The following is a 14,498-nucleotide window of genomic DNA, read 5'->3' as shown; positions in this document are numbered from 1 at the left end:
GCCTTACGAAGTTGTGAAGCCCGAGCTGGAAAGGCTAGCTACGGGGAGGGCGTACCTGTTCTTCACAAGAAGAGTGCCTTCCTATCAAGAACTGAGGGATTTCTTGCTCTGCGACTGTGATTTACCGGCTTCTGCTTTCTCAGTCAAGTTTGTGGGGAAAGGCTTTTTCCTTCTGATGTGTGTGCCGGAAGGTGTACGCAACGAGTTGGTTGCCAAATCCTCTCTTCTCGATGGAACTATGGTGCCATCAAGAGGAGCCAAAAGTTGTGGTCCAGGCATCCCGAAAAAGGGAAAAACTGGTCCTCAGTGGGGGGAGACCCTTCCGCATACAGCCTCCAGCCAAGGAAATCGGGAAGCTCCTCAGGTGGGAGCCGAGGACTCAAGGGACAAGGAGAACATCTAGAAGCTGGTGGGCAAGAAGGGTAGGACACGAGTTCTATGATATCTCTCCATATCGGCCACCTGCAAAAGAGCAAAGCCAAGCTCGGAAGACGACAACTACTCCATTGGAATATTTGGTGCAGGAGGAGCCCCGGATGGACGAGGATCTGATCACCCCCAGTGCTGGTCTGGAAGACACTACAATCGATGAAGATAAAGCTCTACCTGAGGTGAATCACAACAAACGGGTCCTGGAAGAAACGACAAACTCGAGTCGATCCAAGGAGCAGAGTCACGCACCGAGGAAGTCTCGAACAGACTCAAGGATATGGCCCGTGGGGCATCGTTGAGCAAAGAGAATCATCTACAATTCTTTAAAAATGTCTGCAGAGCCTTGGCGCAGTAAAGGGGGCAACAAAGCTTCCACGGAGGTGACGATACGGTCTTGGAACCTGAGAGGATGTTGCGACAAGAACAAACAGAATGTGTCAAGGATACGGTCTTGGAACCTGAGAGGATGTGGAACAACAGAAGGGTAGGTGGTGAGTTCAGAGCGGGGAGGTTAGATCGTTTCTATGCTTCAGATGAGGGGTGGTGGATGAAACCTCCATTTAAGGGGATGTATGACCTTTCCTCTTACCTGTTATATCATGTTCCTATGGTTTGGTGTTTCTTCATCCCACTTTCTTGCGGGAGGTCATTGGATCGTCCATTCAAGTTCGATAACAGACTACTGAACAGCAGAGGCTTTTGTCAGATGATTTGCAGGACTTGGATAGAGGCTGCAGCAGGTATAGCAGACCCCATGATAAGGTGGGATGCAGCATTGAGAGCTACTCTCTGAAAGCAAGAGGCTGGTGGATAGAGGAGAAAAGGAGAAAGTCTAAGGAGGATGGCCTGCTAACTGAGATCCATAAATCACTGCGCTTGGCAGTGGAAGCTGACCCACATGACAGTATCATCTCCACGTGCCTAGCAAAAATTAGGGGGTTGCCTCAGCTCCAGAGTTAGAGGCTGCTGCTGAAGGCCGAGTGAAGAGCAGGCTTACATGGCTACAAGTTGGTGATTGCCCCTCTCCTGCCCCTCTAAGCTGTTCTTTCAATCTGAACCATGCTCAACCTTTCCTATAAGATAATTGCCAAGTCCTTGGCCTTGAGAATAAGGGAGTTATGTTGCTCTGTAGTGAACAAAGACAGACAGGTTTCATCAAATCCAGAGACATTTTCGAAAATATTTTGAATACCTCCACTGCTATAGACTATGCCGAGATGGTGGGCGAGAAGTGTTTATTCTTCGGTATAGACCTTGATCAGGCGGCCTATGACCGGATCAGATGGGATTATATTACTGTTGTCCTGAAACGTTTGGGATTTGGTGAAGGTTTCTGCAAGAAAGTGATGATGCTATTTGGTAATGCTGCAGCCATCCTCAGTGTGGTTGGAAGGTATGAACTAAAAAGATCAGTGAGGCAAGGCTGTCCCATATCCCCCCTCCTATTTGCATTGGCTACTCTCCCACTGATGGCCATGATAAAAAATGAGGTAAATCAGGGCAAGATCAAAGGACTTCAGCTGCCCAATGGCATTCAATGGGCGATTCAAATGTTTGCTGACGACATGCTCTCTATCTCTGCTATGGATCAAGGTAGCGTCTCAAATCTGTTCAGGGCAATACAAGTGTTCTGTTAGGCGTCAGGGTCTGTATGTAGCCTGGCAAAGACTTTCGCCTTTAGGCTAGAGCAGGGGGTCTTGCCCCAGTGGTTGAGGGACCTGGGAGTCCAGTGGGTGGAGAAAGTGGAGATAGTCAGATACCTGGGCGCTCCAATTGGAATACGACAAAGATTAGAATGGACTAAGAACAAGCTGAAGCAGAATCTGTTATACTGGAATGGCCTCCCACTAGGCTGCTGGAATGCAAGGCTTCTAGTCTTGCAGCATATCCTTTCGGCATCCACTACATATCTAGCCTCTGTGTGGCACTTCAGAAAGAGTCACTGGTTGGAAGTAGAAAAACTCTTCAGGGCATTTCTATGGGCTGAAGAGAATGGGAAAGACGCATCCACTATATCCCCTGGGAGGTGATTAAGACACCAAAGAACAACAGTGGTCTGGGGCTAGTTGATGCCGAGGTCAAAAACAAGTCCTTGCTTTGTAAATGGATGCTGGTCTTATTTGAGGCAAATGCGCCATGGATTCAGATACTTAAATGGGCGGTGGAGCTGGCAAAGGGTAGTACCACAAACTTTTCTCTGAGTTCCCTATAAAAATTAAGGGCTCAGATCTGATAGAGGGACTGGTCCGGGCATGGAACGAGTTGGCGAGGCAAAAGTGGGATGCGCGGAGATGCAAGCTTGGGGGAGTGGATCTGGTGGAGCAGAGCTGTGCCATTCCGGAACGGACCCCTAGCTGAGTCCAATATGGTAATCACGAGATGCCTGCATTGGAAAGGCATCAGGCTCTGGATGGACCTTTGGGATAAAAGGGCAGCTGGATGGAAATCGGACAAGGTGCTGAAAGCACAGTACGGTCTCAGACAACTGGAGTTGGATTTCCTAAACACATGCCTTGGGCAGGTCCCAGATGGATGGCTGACAAACACTGTTTTCTCAGATAATTGGAAAGTGAATCAGTGGAGGATAATAAATCGCTCCTGCTTGAGGAAGCTTGCGGCGGCGAAAGGGGCATACAGAGCTCTTTTACCGCCAAATCCCTTAGCTCCGGTTTTGAATATGAAGTGGGGGTCAAGGTGCGGAGGGAGATGGTGGCGGAACAGATACCATGAAATTTGGCATGACTGCAAGTTTGGGAAAGCACGCTTTCTACTTTGGAAGATCCTGCTGCTGGCCCTGCCAGTGAGAGGGAGGATTGCCAGGTGGGTCAACGTCAGCCCATCGTGCACACTCTGTAAGGCAACTCCGGAGAGCGTGAAGCATCTATTCTAGGCATGCCCAGTGGTCAGGGAGGTCTGGTCCAAGGTACATAAGGCGATCAAGTTGGCAGGGTTGATGGCTCAGTTCAAGGTTGTGCGTAAATGGAGGGCGGTGTTGTTGGGGGATACCGAGGGCATGCCTTCCACCCTAGCAGCATGTTGACCATTTATCAGATCTGCGGTGTGCCTGGCGATATGGGGAAGGAGAAACCAGCTGGCATTCAGAAAGGGGAGTATGCTGAACGGAGCGGCAACAGCCTTTGTTGTCGATATATTGCTACGCAGTTGCAGGACTTGGGGTTGGCTATGTTGCTTTCAGATGATCTAGTGAGTTCCTACCTGTTGGGTGTTTCGTGGTGGCTCAAATAGTTAACACAAGCATATTTGCACTGGCCTTGGGCAGTTGGCCCCTAGAGTTGGCCTCTTTTTGTATAATTAGGGTCCCTTTTTTTTGGGGGCTGGACCCCCCTCTTATCAATATATTCGGCATTTGAAATCCAAAAAAAAAAAACAATTTGGATCCAAAAACAAACATGGAGACCTTTGAATGATTGTAGACCCGGCAACGCCAGCTTTGAAGTATCTACAACCATTTTAGAGCCTCCACCAGCATTTCCCCCCAAAACAATTTGGGCCATTTTTTGTCTTAATTGGCCCTAAAAATGTCAAAGGAGGCCTCAAAACAGCTATAGACACCCTAACACCGGCGTTGGGGGGTCTACAACCATTTTGGGCCCCCCACCACCAATAAAGATTGCTTTGACTTCCATTGAACGGATTCTCAGATACTTTACATGCACCATATTCATCACTACTACATTGATTTTTTGTTATAAATTTTTGTCAAATTTGGGCATCATATAACACTACTCTACTCATCCACACATTGTCACATTTATATGACAATGATGTGTTCGATATGCACATGCAATGAGCTTCCTCTCTTTATTATGGAATAATAACAATAAAGAAGGCCATCAAGCCACAATAGGTGAGAGAATATTACTAGGCTTAACACAACTCTTAGCATAGCCCTTTACAATGTAAAAGTATTGAAGTCCTTCACATCAAGAATACCTATTGAGAAGATGAAAATGTTTTCTTATATAAGCTTTTGAATCCAAAATCAAGAAGCTTCCCAAAACTCTTCTAGATTCAAGAACCTCTTTTATCTATATTTGTTGTAATTCAAAAGAGAATACAAAACCAATCGAATCCACATGAGGTAACTTATGAGATCCATGCCCTTGCACTTGGCCTTGGCCAAAGTTGAGTGCATGTTGTCCTTAACTAAAATCACGTGCATTTCAAATTTGGGTGATCTTGTCTGGCGGCCAAGCCAAGGGCTAACATGCATCCCTTGTACCATGCCATGTTGGTTGAACCCCTTTTGTAAGACAATACCTTGGTCCACATATTTTAACAACAATTAGCAACAGACGAACCCACCAAGGGGAAGTCTAAAGGATTCCAAAGGCAAGGCAATAGATGCAGAGAAGAAGAAGAAATTCAAGTGCTTTTACTACAAGAAGTTTGGCCATTATGCTAAAGATTGTCGCAAGAAAAAGACAGATTTGAAACAAAAGAGGCAGTCCAAGCCCAAGGAGGAGACGAAGTCTGACTCAACAAACATTACTACATGTGAGAGCTTCCTTGTCATTAAGCATTAATCGGCTCATGCAATAAGTGAAGATAGAGAAACCTTGTATGTGGACAGTAGGGCTTCAAAACATATTTTGAACAATGGAAGGTACACATCCCGACTCTAAAGTGATGGTGGGGGACAATGAGACGTGTCGTATCAAAGGTATTAGCAGCATGCCATTTCGCACTAAGTCAAGAGCTGTTGAGGTAGTCTCTAGTGTTCTTTATGTTCCAAAGCTATGCAAGAACTTGCTTGTTAAAGAGCGGAAAGAATTGGGTGATATTCGACGACAAGGGAGTTGTGAAAACCAAAAAGACCTGAGATATTGTAGCTCAAGGAGTTGAGGACAATGGCTTGTATTGGATTGATGCTTTCCTAGTTCGAGGATATCATAAGAGCTCCAAGCTATGGCACAAAAGATTTGGGCATGTCAACTATGACACCTTGTCAGAGATGCAGAAGGCGAACATGGTGGATGGACTTCCGTCAATCGCATGACCAAATAGTGTTTATAAAGCTTGCTTCGAGGGCAAGCAACACAAGGAGGGATTCCAATAGGAGGCCTCATTGCAGGCCACGGAGCCACTGGAATTGGTTCATTCCGACATTTGTGGTCCCATGTCTATTAATTCATTTGCAACATGGCCAAGAAGTCACAAGCTTTCGACAAATTCAAAGAATGGAAGACCAAGGTAGAGAAGGAATCAAAGAAAGTCGTGAAAGCCTTTCACGAGTTTCTTAAACAAGCCAAGAAATTGAAAGATGCACAAAAGTATCTCATACACACGAACTCAGATGAAGCAGAAACAAATGGAGTTACAAAAAGTCAGCAAGCCAAGAAAGCATCACAATGGGCCACCTTTGGTCGAAGCAATCGTTCACATCTGGTGAGTTCAATGCTTATGCAAGAAGCATGGAATCAAGAGACAGCTCACAACTACACACATATAAGCAAAATGGTGTAGCTGAGCAAAAGCACCGGACAGTAGCAAAGATGGATTTGACCATGTTCAGGGAGAAGCTCCTCTGTAGAGCTTATTGGGGTGAAGTCGTGAACACCACTATTCACATACGGGACCAAGACGAAGGCCGTTGAAGACAAAGACTCCATATGAAGGATATTATGGTAAGAATCCTACCATCTCACATTTACACATTTTCGGTTCTAAAGCTTTCGTACATTTGCACAAGGACGAAAGAACAAAGCTAAATCCCAAGAGCAAGAAGTGTATTTTCATCGGGTTACAATGAAGGATCCAAGGCTTACCGTCTCTTCGATCCAGCAACAAAGAAGATCCTCATTAGCAAGGACGTGGTCTTTGAGGAGATAGAGTCTCAACTGGAGAAGGAGATTCAAAAAAATCCAGTTGCACCCTCACCAGCCCCCAAATTGACCATCACAGAGGTGGAGAAAAGTAAAGAGTCTGAGGAGTCAGAGGCGGAGCAAGATGCACCACAGCCACCTCTAAAGACACCATCTACAGAGAAGAAGTTACCCCAATGACACTTACGGACGCTGCAAGATTCTTGAGTGAGATATATACCTGAGGCCCCAATGCCCCCCAGGGAATCACTACCGCGAACTACACACTTGTAGCTCAGATTAATGAGCCTAGATCCTTTGAGGAGGCAAAGAATGTTCTAGAGTGGCAGGCTGCCATGAAGATAGAGATGGATGCTTTCCTGAAGAATGGCACTTGGGAGTTGGTGGACAAATCCTTCAAGTGGAAGGTTATTAGTACCAAGTGGCTGCATAAACTCAAGTCTAATGGTAGCATGAACAAGTACAAAGCCAAGCTGGTGGTAAAAGGGTACGCTCAGTCGGAGAGTCTCAACTTCGATGAGACATTTTCCCCGAGAGCTCGATGGTGACTATTCGGACTGTTATGGCCTTGGCTGCCCATTGTGGATGAAAATGAATGTATAATCAACATTATTGAACGAAAGCCTAGAGGAGGAGGTATACGGGAACAGCCACTGGGCTTTCAGGTTCTAGGTTCCACTTCCAAAGTTCCAAGGTATGCAGATAGAAGAAGGCATTGTACGGGCTGAAATGGCCTCAACAGCGTGGTACCAATGGATCGACAAACTCATCTCAAAGATTGAGTTGGCTCGAAGTCCTTCAGATGCCTATCTTTATCTCCTTTCAGAGGGAGGGAAGAGGTTGGTATTGATCCTGTACATGGATGATGTGATACTTACAGGAGACCACTTGAAAAATATCTCTATTGTCAAGAAGCTTCTGATGCAGGAGTTTGAAATGACAGATCTAGGATCTCTCCATTATTTTCTTGGGATTGAGGTCAGGCAGAGTAAGGGAAGCATATTCATCTCGCAGAGTTGCTCAAGCAGTTCCAGATGGAGGACTGCAAGGTGGCGGTGTCCCCATGGAGGTTGGGCTGAAACTCAGTATACATGATTCATCTCAGCTGGTGGATGCTAGCAGGTATCAAAGGATGGTGGACAACTTGCTCTACCTAACCAGACCAGATATCTCATATGCTATGGGGCTGCTCTGTTAGTTCTCAGCCCAACCCAGGGAGAATCACTGGAGTTCAGGTTTACGGGTGCTACGGTACTTGAGGGCACATACACCTATGGCATCACATACACCACACGGGTGGAGTTGGGTGGTTTTTGTGATTCTAATTGGGCAGGTGATGCTGAGACCAGGTGATCGACCACCACGGGCTCTTATTTTGTGCTTGCATCAAGGGCCATCTCATGGCAGAGCAAGAAACAGCCCTCAGCCACCCTTTCGTCTATAGAGGCAGAGTACAGAGTTGCGTGCACAGCAGCGTGCGAGACATTGTGGACTCGGATGGATTCTGGAGGATATAGATGTACTTCAGGAGGAAGCGACAGTGGTTTTTGCGACAACCAGAGTTGCATTGCCATCACAAACAACCCCGTGTTCCATGCATGCACAAAGCACATAGATGTCCATTACCACTTTGTTTGAGAGCTCATCATCGAGCTTATGTGCTCTCCAACCACCGACAACCTATCAGATGTATTCACGAAGGCGCTCCCATGGGAGCAGATGAAACACCTCATTCGACATGCATCATTGAGAGTGGGTGTTGGGAGGTCAATGTCCCCACCTATGAGCCCCCATATAAGGAGGGCAAGGGGGCATTAGACTGTGAGGGACAGAGTGTTTGGGCTGACAGATGCACAGCAGCAGCAAAAGACCAGCGCCATGGAAGGCCCTATTTATACACCTGCCCAAGGGGGTCAGCCAGCCAACCAAGGCTAGTCGGTTCAACCAACCAGGCTGGTCGGCCTAGGCAGGGAAAACCGACCTGCTGGTCGGCCTACTCCAGGGGGCAGCCAGCCCCTATATAAAACCCCCTACTCCCCACTCATCTCATCCAGTTTTGCTGAAGCCTTCACCTCAGGCAGCATGAATAAGGGAGGAAAGTTGCAGTTCGCAGAAAGGACTAAGTCCAGGTTTATCCGATCCCTTGCTAAATGTTTTGTAGTGCTCACCATTAAACCTGTCTTACTGCTCTTATCCATCCTCAATTGTCCGTTGATATTGGTCCCATAGATAACATATATAGATCCAATTACTCGGATGGTTATTGGTATTCTGAGTTCTCTCCTTTTCCTTTGCTATTCTATGTGCCGTGTTTTCTGAGAGAGGTTAGCATCATTGTGATCAAGGAGAGAGGTTACTTGGAGCCAGCACGACTGACAATTGAGTGATTCTTTCATCGATTTCCAGCACCCCTTGGGTGTATTAATCAGGGCACAAGCAATAGCCAACTTCTCACTGTGCCCACATAAGTCAAATTCCTTTAGATTGTCAGATATGTCCAGAGATAGCCCATGCAAATCTGTTACATATCCTTCTTCCCTTATTTTGAGAGAGAGATCTTCTAGCTTCGCAGGCTTCTTCCATGCTGCTTCTTTTAATCTCATTAACTCAACCTGTTTAGCATCCTCCTGCATGTGAGCATCTGCATAGATGTTGGACATCAAGACATAAGCTGCAGCATCCTTCTTATCCAATTCCACTGCATGTTCAAAGGCCCACCTTCCAAGCTCCACATTCCCCCACTTCTGACAAGCACCCAACATAGTACGCCACAACACAAGATTAGGATTTAACGACATCTTCTTTATCATCACTACCACCTTGTCTACTTGGCCTGCACGGCCAAGGAGATCAACCATGCAATTGTGGTGCTCAATAATTGGCATGATGCCATAGTCTTTGCTCATGGACTCAAAGTATGTCTGGCCCTTCTCCACTAGACCTGTGTGACTGCATACGGAAAGAATGCTAAGGAATGTGACTTCATCTGGTTGTATGTCTTCTGCTCTCATTTTGTCAAGCATAAGAAAAACCTTTTCACTCTCTGCTAGCTGGGCATACCCTTCAATAAGTGCATTCCACGAGACTGCATCTCGAAACGGAAGTTTGTCGAACACTTCCTGTGCATTTGCAAGCAAGCCACTCTTGGCATACATATCAATCAAGGTGTTACCAACATAAGGATTTCTTTCCAACAACCCCCTTCTCACAAGCTCAGCATGTATTTCTTGGCCCTTTTCTATGGCTCCTATGCTGCTACAAGATTTCATGATGCAAACAAATGTGACCGCATCAGGAGAGACGTCCTCCAATTGCATCTGTTCGAAACAGTTCAGAGCGTCCTGACCAAGGTCATGTTCAGCATACCCTGCGATAAGCGCAGTCCACGAGACTGTATCTCGAACTGGAAGTTTGTCAAACACTTCCTGTGCATTTGCAAGCAAGCCACACTTGGCATACATATCGACCAAGGCACTACGAACAGAAGGATCTCTTTCCAACAATCCCTTTCTCACAATCTCAGCATGTATTTCTTGGCCCTTTTCTATTGCTCCTATGCTGCCACAAGCTTTCAAACTGCAAACAAATGTGACCTCATTAGGAGAGACGCCTTCCAGTTGCATCAGTTCAAAACAGTTCATCGCGTCCTGACCAAGGTCAAGTTCAGCATATCCTGCGATAAGTGCAGTCCACGAGACTGCATCTCGAACTGGAAGTTTGTCGAGCACGTCCTGTGCATTTGCAAGCAGGCCACACTTGGCATACATATCGACCAAGGTGTTACCAACACAAGGGTCTTTTTCCAGCAAACCCTTTCTCGCAATCTCAGCATGCATTTCTCGGCCCTTTTCTATGTCTCCTATGCTGCCACAAGCCTTCAAGCTGCAAACAAATGTGACTGCATCAGGAGAGACACCCTCCAATTGCATCTGTTCGAAACAGTTCAGAGCGTCCTGACCAAGGTCATGTTCAGCATACCCTGCGATAAGTGCAGTCCACGAGACTGCATCTCGAACTGGAAGTTTGTCGAACACTTCCTGTGCGTTTGCAAGCAAGCCACACTTGGCATACATATCAACCAATGTGTTACCAACAAAAGAATCTCTTTCCAACAACCCCATTCTCTCAATCTCAGCATGTATTTCTCGGCCTCTTTCTTTATCTTTCAGCCTGGCACAAGCCTTTAGTAAGGCCACGAACGTATACCCACTAAGATGTACACAATCCTCCTGCATTTTTTGATGCAGTACGAAGGCATGCTGTAACTCCCCACATTCAATATAACCTGTGATGAGAGAGGTCCAGGAATACTCGTTCCGATCAACCAACCTATCAAAAACCTGCTGGGCCTCACGCATGCTTCCCACCTCCACCAACATGGGGACGACGTAGTTCCCGAGTGACTTATGAGCTTCCAGCCCCCTTTTGCGCAGGTAGGCATGCAAGCGCAGTGCATACGCTGGAATTTTGTGTTTTCTGCACTTGCGCAAGATGCATGTCAAGGTTTCAACCGAAGGCGGATGGGTCATGCGTTCCAAAGAAGCGAGTGCCTCGTCTAAGCTAAGCTCTGGCAGCTGTCCGAAGGGGCTGTGCATGGCGTTGTGTGCAGTCTCCATTTTCTGGAGCGTGCAGTTAACCCAACGTGGATTGTAGCAGCCGTCCATCCATAGGGACTCCTTGGTGAGTGTGTGCGTGAAATCTGGGTTGTGCCGTTAACCCAACTTGGATTGTAGCAGCCGTCCAGCCATATGGTGAGTTTGTGTGTCTGCTAGAGTGACAACAGGGGCGTGAGAATGCAATCTAGAGCTAAAACAGGATTGAGTGCAGCTCGTCGTAAACGTAGTTTGTTGTTGAGATTGTCAAACCACTATAATCGTTCTGTACTCGATCTGTTTGCTTTTGTAGATGTCGCTTGTATGGTGCAGGATGATGCTCAAATGCGGAAGGCAACTATAAAATTGGCACATGGCCCTGTCGAGACAATTCACTTAGCAAATTTTGAAAAGGTTGAACAACATTTATATTTATATTTATTTATATTTTCTAATAGAGAAGGTTCCACATGGCACTCACAGGAGAGTCAGGTTCTAGGCAAAGGAGGGCTCCACGTAGTGAAGAGAGAAAGAGGAGAGAGAAGAAGCCCGTCGTAGGCGGGTCCATTTACTCCTATCATTTGTCATGGCATTCATAAAAAATTCCTCTATGAATAGAGGATTTGATCTAGTCCTTTTAATTTCTGCTCCTTTCCAAATCAACTCATCTTCTTGTGCCTACGTTCTAGAACCTACGCGAGATAGGCTTTGTAAATGGACTAATTATTCCCCTCTCTGCCCTCTATGTCACATTGCCATGGAGAGGCATTTTCATCTTTTCTCGCAATGCATCTTGTCTAAAGCAACTTGGGGAAAAGTCCATGGATGGCTTGCTCAAGCACAAGTTTTCGTGCAGCTCAAATGGAAGATGGCACTTCTAGGTGATAGAGGGTGGCCGAATAACACACAGTTGCTTCTACGGAGCATTGTCAAAGGGATAATCATTCATGACATCTAGAGGGCTAGGAATACCGTAGTCTTTCGATTCTATAGGCCGCCCCAAGACTTTTTTAGGATAGTACAGGTCAATATTCTTGACTCGCATTAATTTTTCAGTCAGAAATGAGGTTTTATCACCAGCGATGAGAGTTCTCAGACATTCTATGTAATTCCATCTTCTAAAGCTGACTCTGTTTTCTTTTTTAATATAAGTTCATCCCTTTTTCCGTGAATTTTTTTTATAAACGCAATCCGAGTCATGCCAAGGGAATTTGGGATCCAACAAAGAAAGGGGGGGGGGGGGATCAAGATGGTGCCGAGCAGCAAACATGAGCGATTATGACACTTAAGAGAGAACCAAGAACTCTTATACTTACCTAGGCAGAGTCAATCAATGATAGTCTTTTCGAGTAGATTATTTTGCTATGTTGCTAGGGAAACTTACTATATGTAAGCTTTCAATGGTCACATATGACTGAAACAGCCACTTGTTGGAGAGTTTTACGATACATGCAAAAAAAGAAATTCAAGTTTTAGTTCCTTCTGAGAGGGGGACACAGATATGGAAAGTCTTTAGGGAGTTTTTATGGTTGTAAAGAGCTAGGATTTGCATCTGATTTTGACTTAGAGAGAGACTATTGATGTAGAAAAGAGACCACTTACACAAGATCAGCCTCCAGAAGAAGAGGGTAATCATGCAATTCGTGCATGCTGTGAGTGTCCTGCAAAGGATTCCCATTGCATCTCCACTACTCTTGCCAAACACTATCCAATGAATGTCACAATGCACAGATCCTATTGGCATTCATTAAATGGATATCAAGAACTTCCAATTACAAGGTATTATCCATCTTGCCACTAGGTGCAAAGAAGCAATCTAATATAGATGGAAGCCAAAGAAGGCAAAGGCACTCGGCCTTAGTCTCTCAACCCATTGAGAAGCATGGAAGATGGAGATCATTAATTATTAACACTCAGAGATCCAAACTTGAGCACATGACATATACATCGATGTATATGGCAAAGAGCCCCACCACCTTTGTACTTCACAAAGATGTTGTATGTACACTTTGTGAAAAGACTCCACATAGAATTCTGGTCATACAGCAACAAACGCGTGAAGCCTCGGACAGATGTTCCCATAACACAAGAGATTCTCTTAGATGCATTGATGGGAGCACGAGAGACAATGGAGGAGAAAATAGACAAGCTTTAGCTTGCACAACATGAACATGCACCTAGGGCAAGAGTGCATGGAGCAAAGAGACGTTGCAAGGGGCACTACCAAAGGACACAAAGATGGTTATATATTGGCATTCTTCATAGTAGGGAGGTGCCTTTAGGGATAGTGATGATGCACTCTTATGTCTTGTTTGTCAGCAGTTTTGGAGGCATCTAGCAAATTCCATACCACATCTTGCAAGCCTAGGTTTAGCTTTATCTATTTGATATGAGCCATAAAAGCAAATATTTTGTTGTCGTGATTTTTCACCATCATTGTATATGGTTTTGGGACTTGGCAATATACTGCCCCACTAGCTCATGAGTCATGTAAACTAAACACTTTCAACTATTTGAATTTATACCGTCTATATAGTTTTTGATGAATTAGCACTATATGTCTTGACTCTTCAACTCTTAATTTTAAATTGTCGACAAAGCATATTCCAAGTTTAATATAATTGTGCATCAAAGAAACCCAACAAAGCAAACCTAATGAAGCAACCCATTAAAGCAAACATGCAGACATTCAAGAAAATCATTAACACATATATGATTATATTAAAAGAATGCACACACAATGCATAGAAGCACATAACTCTAACATTGACCTATGTACATCATTGCTAGAGCAACCCTTGTACCTTGGAAATATCAACATTGGAAATTGCACTTGACTCATTGAACTACTATTTACAAGTGACAAGGTTATCTCTAGCAATAATGCATACAGTACAGTCAATTTGGTATTGGACCACATGCTACATTAATCATCTTTCTCATCATCATTGTGGTTTGGAAGGCCAATAAGGTCTCCCTAATCATCCTAATGGACATAGGAGTTCACAACTAGCACCTTTCATCATCCACCATTTCCATGCAGGTGTAGTTTTGTCTGGTGCTTTCTTGTACACTGGTGGATGCAAATAAACTCTCTTTGCACCAGTACTTTGCAAATGTAACACTTTTTGTGGATAACATGCTCGAACCATTTAGAATTCATGTTGAAATCATTCATATTCCACCACCTTGGGATCAAGGAGATACCCAACACTATGCAAGAGCATGAACTTTCTCCCATCACTTTCTTAACAATAATTTCTATAGCTCCCTTGGGTTTTTTGCATTGAAGGACCTTTTGACATTTTTCTCATTTAAATGCATTAGTGGATTTCTAGCAATGAGTGTTTGCTCTATGCTCCAAAACTGCATCCAAGCTTTCAAATGTTTATGGTATTTCATTCCAAATCTCCTAGTGCAATAATGACAAGGCAACATTATCATCATGGCATCCTCAAATGACTTCCATAATGTTGGTGATGTTATATTTTCTTTCATATCATTGCATTCATCTGTAACCACTCTATTCCCCAACTCAAGCATCCATCTTTGACAAGTATCACAACGGAATGCCTCATTGTTGATAAACAATAAGAATATGTAAAAGTGCATGTAAAATCTTGTTCCT

At 44.9% G+C, this 14,498-nt stretch overlaps 1 pseudogene; it reads right to left on the bottom strand.

Annotated features, from left to right (window-relative positions):
* LOC147885805 (pentatricopeptide repeat-containing protein At3g03580-like) overlaps nucleotides 1-11,190 on the bottom strand; it is a 43,903-nt pseudogene extending 32,713 nt beyond the window's left edge.
* Between the last annotated feature and the right edge of the window lie 3,308 nt (nucleotides 11,191-14,498).

The sequence above is a fragment of the Dipteris shenzhenensis genome, chromosome 25, assembly GCF_047967505.1.
Source record: "Dipteris shenzhenensis isolate YYH24624 ecotype China chromosome 25, Dip_SZ_1.0, whole genome shotgun sequence".
Classification (NCBI taxonomy): Eukaryota; Viridiplantae; Streptophyta; class Polypodiopsida; order Gleicheniales; family Dipteridaceae; genus Dipteris; species Dipteris shenzhenensis.
This window is presented reverse-complemented; position numbering and strand designations above follow the sequence as displayed.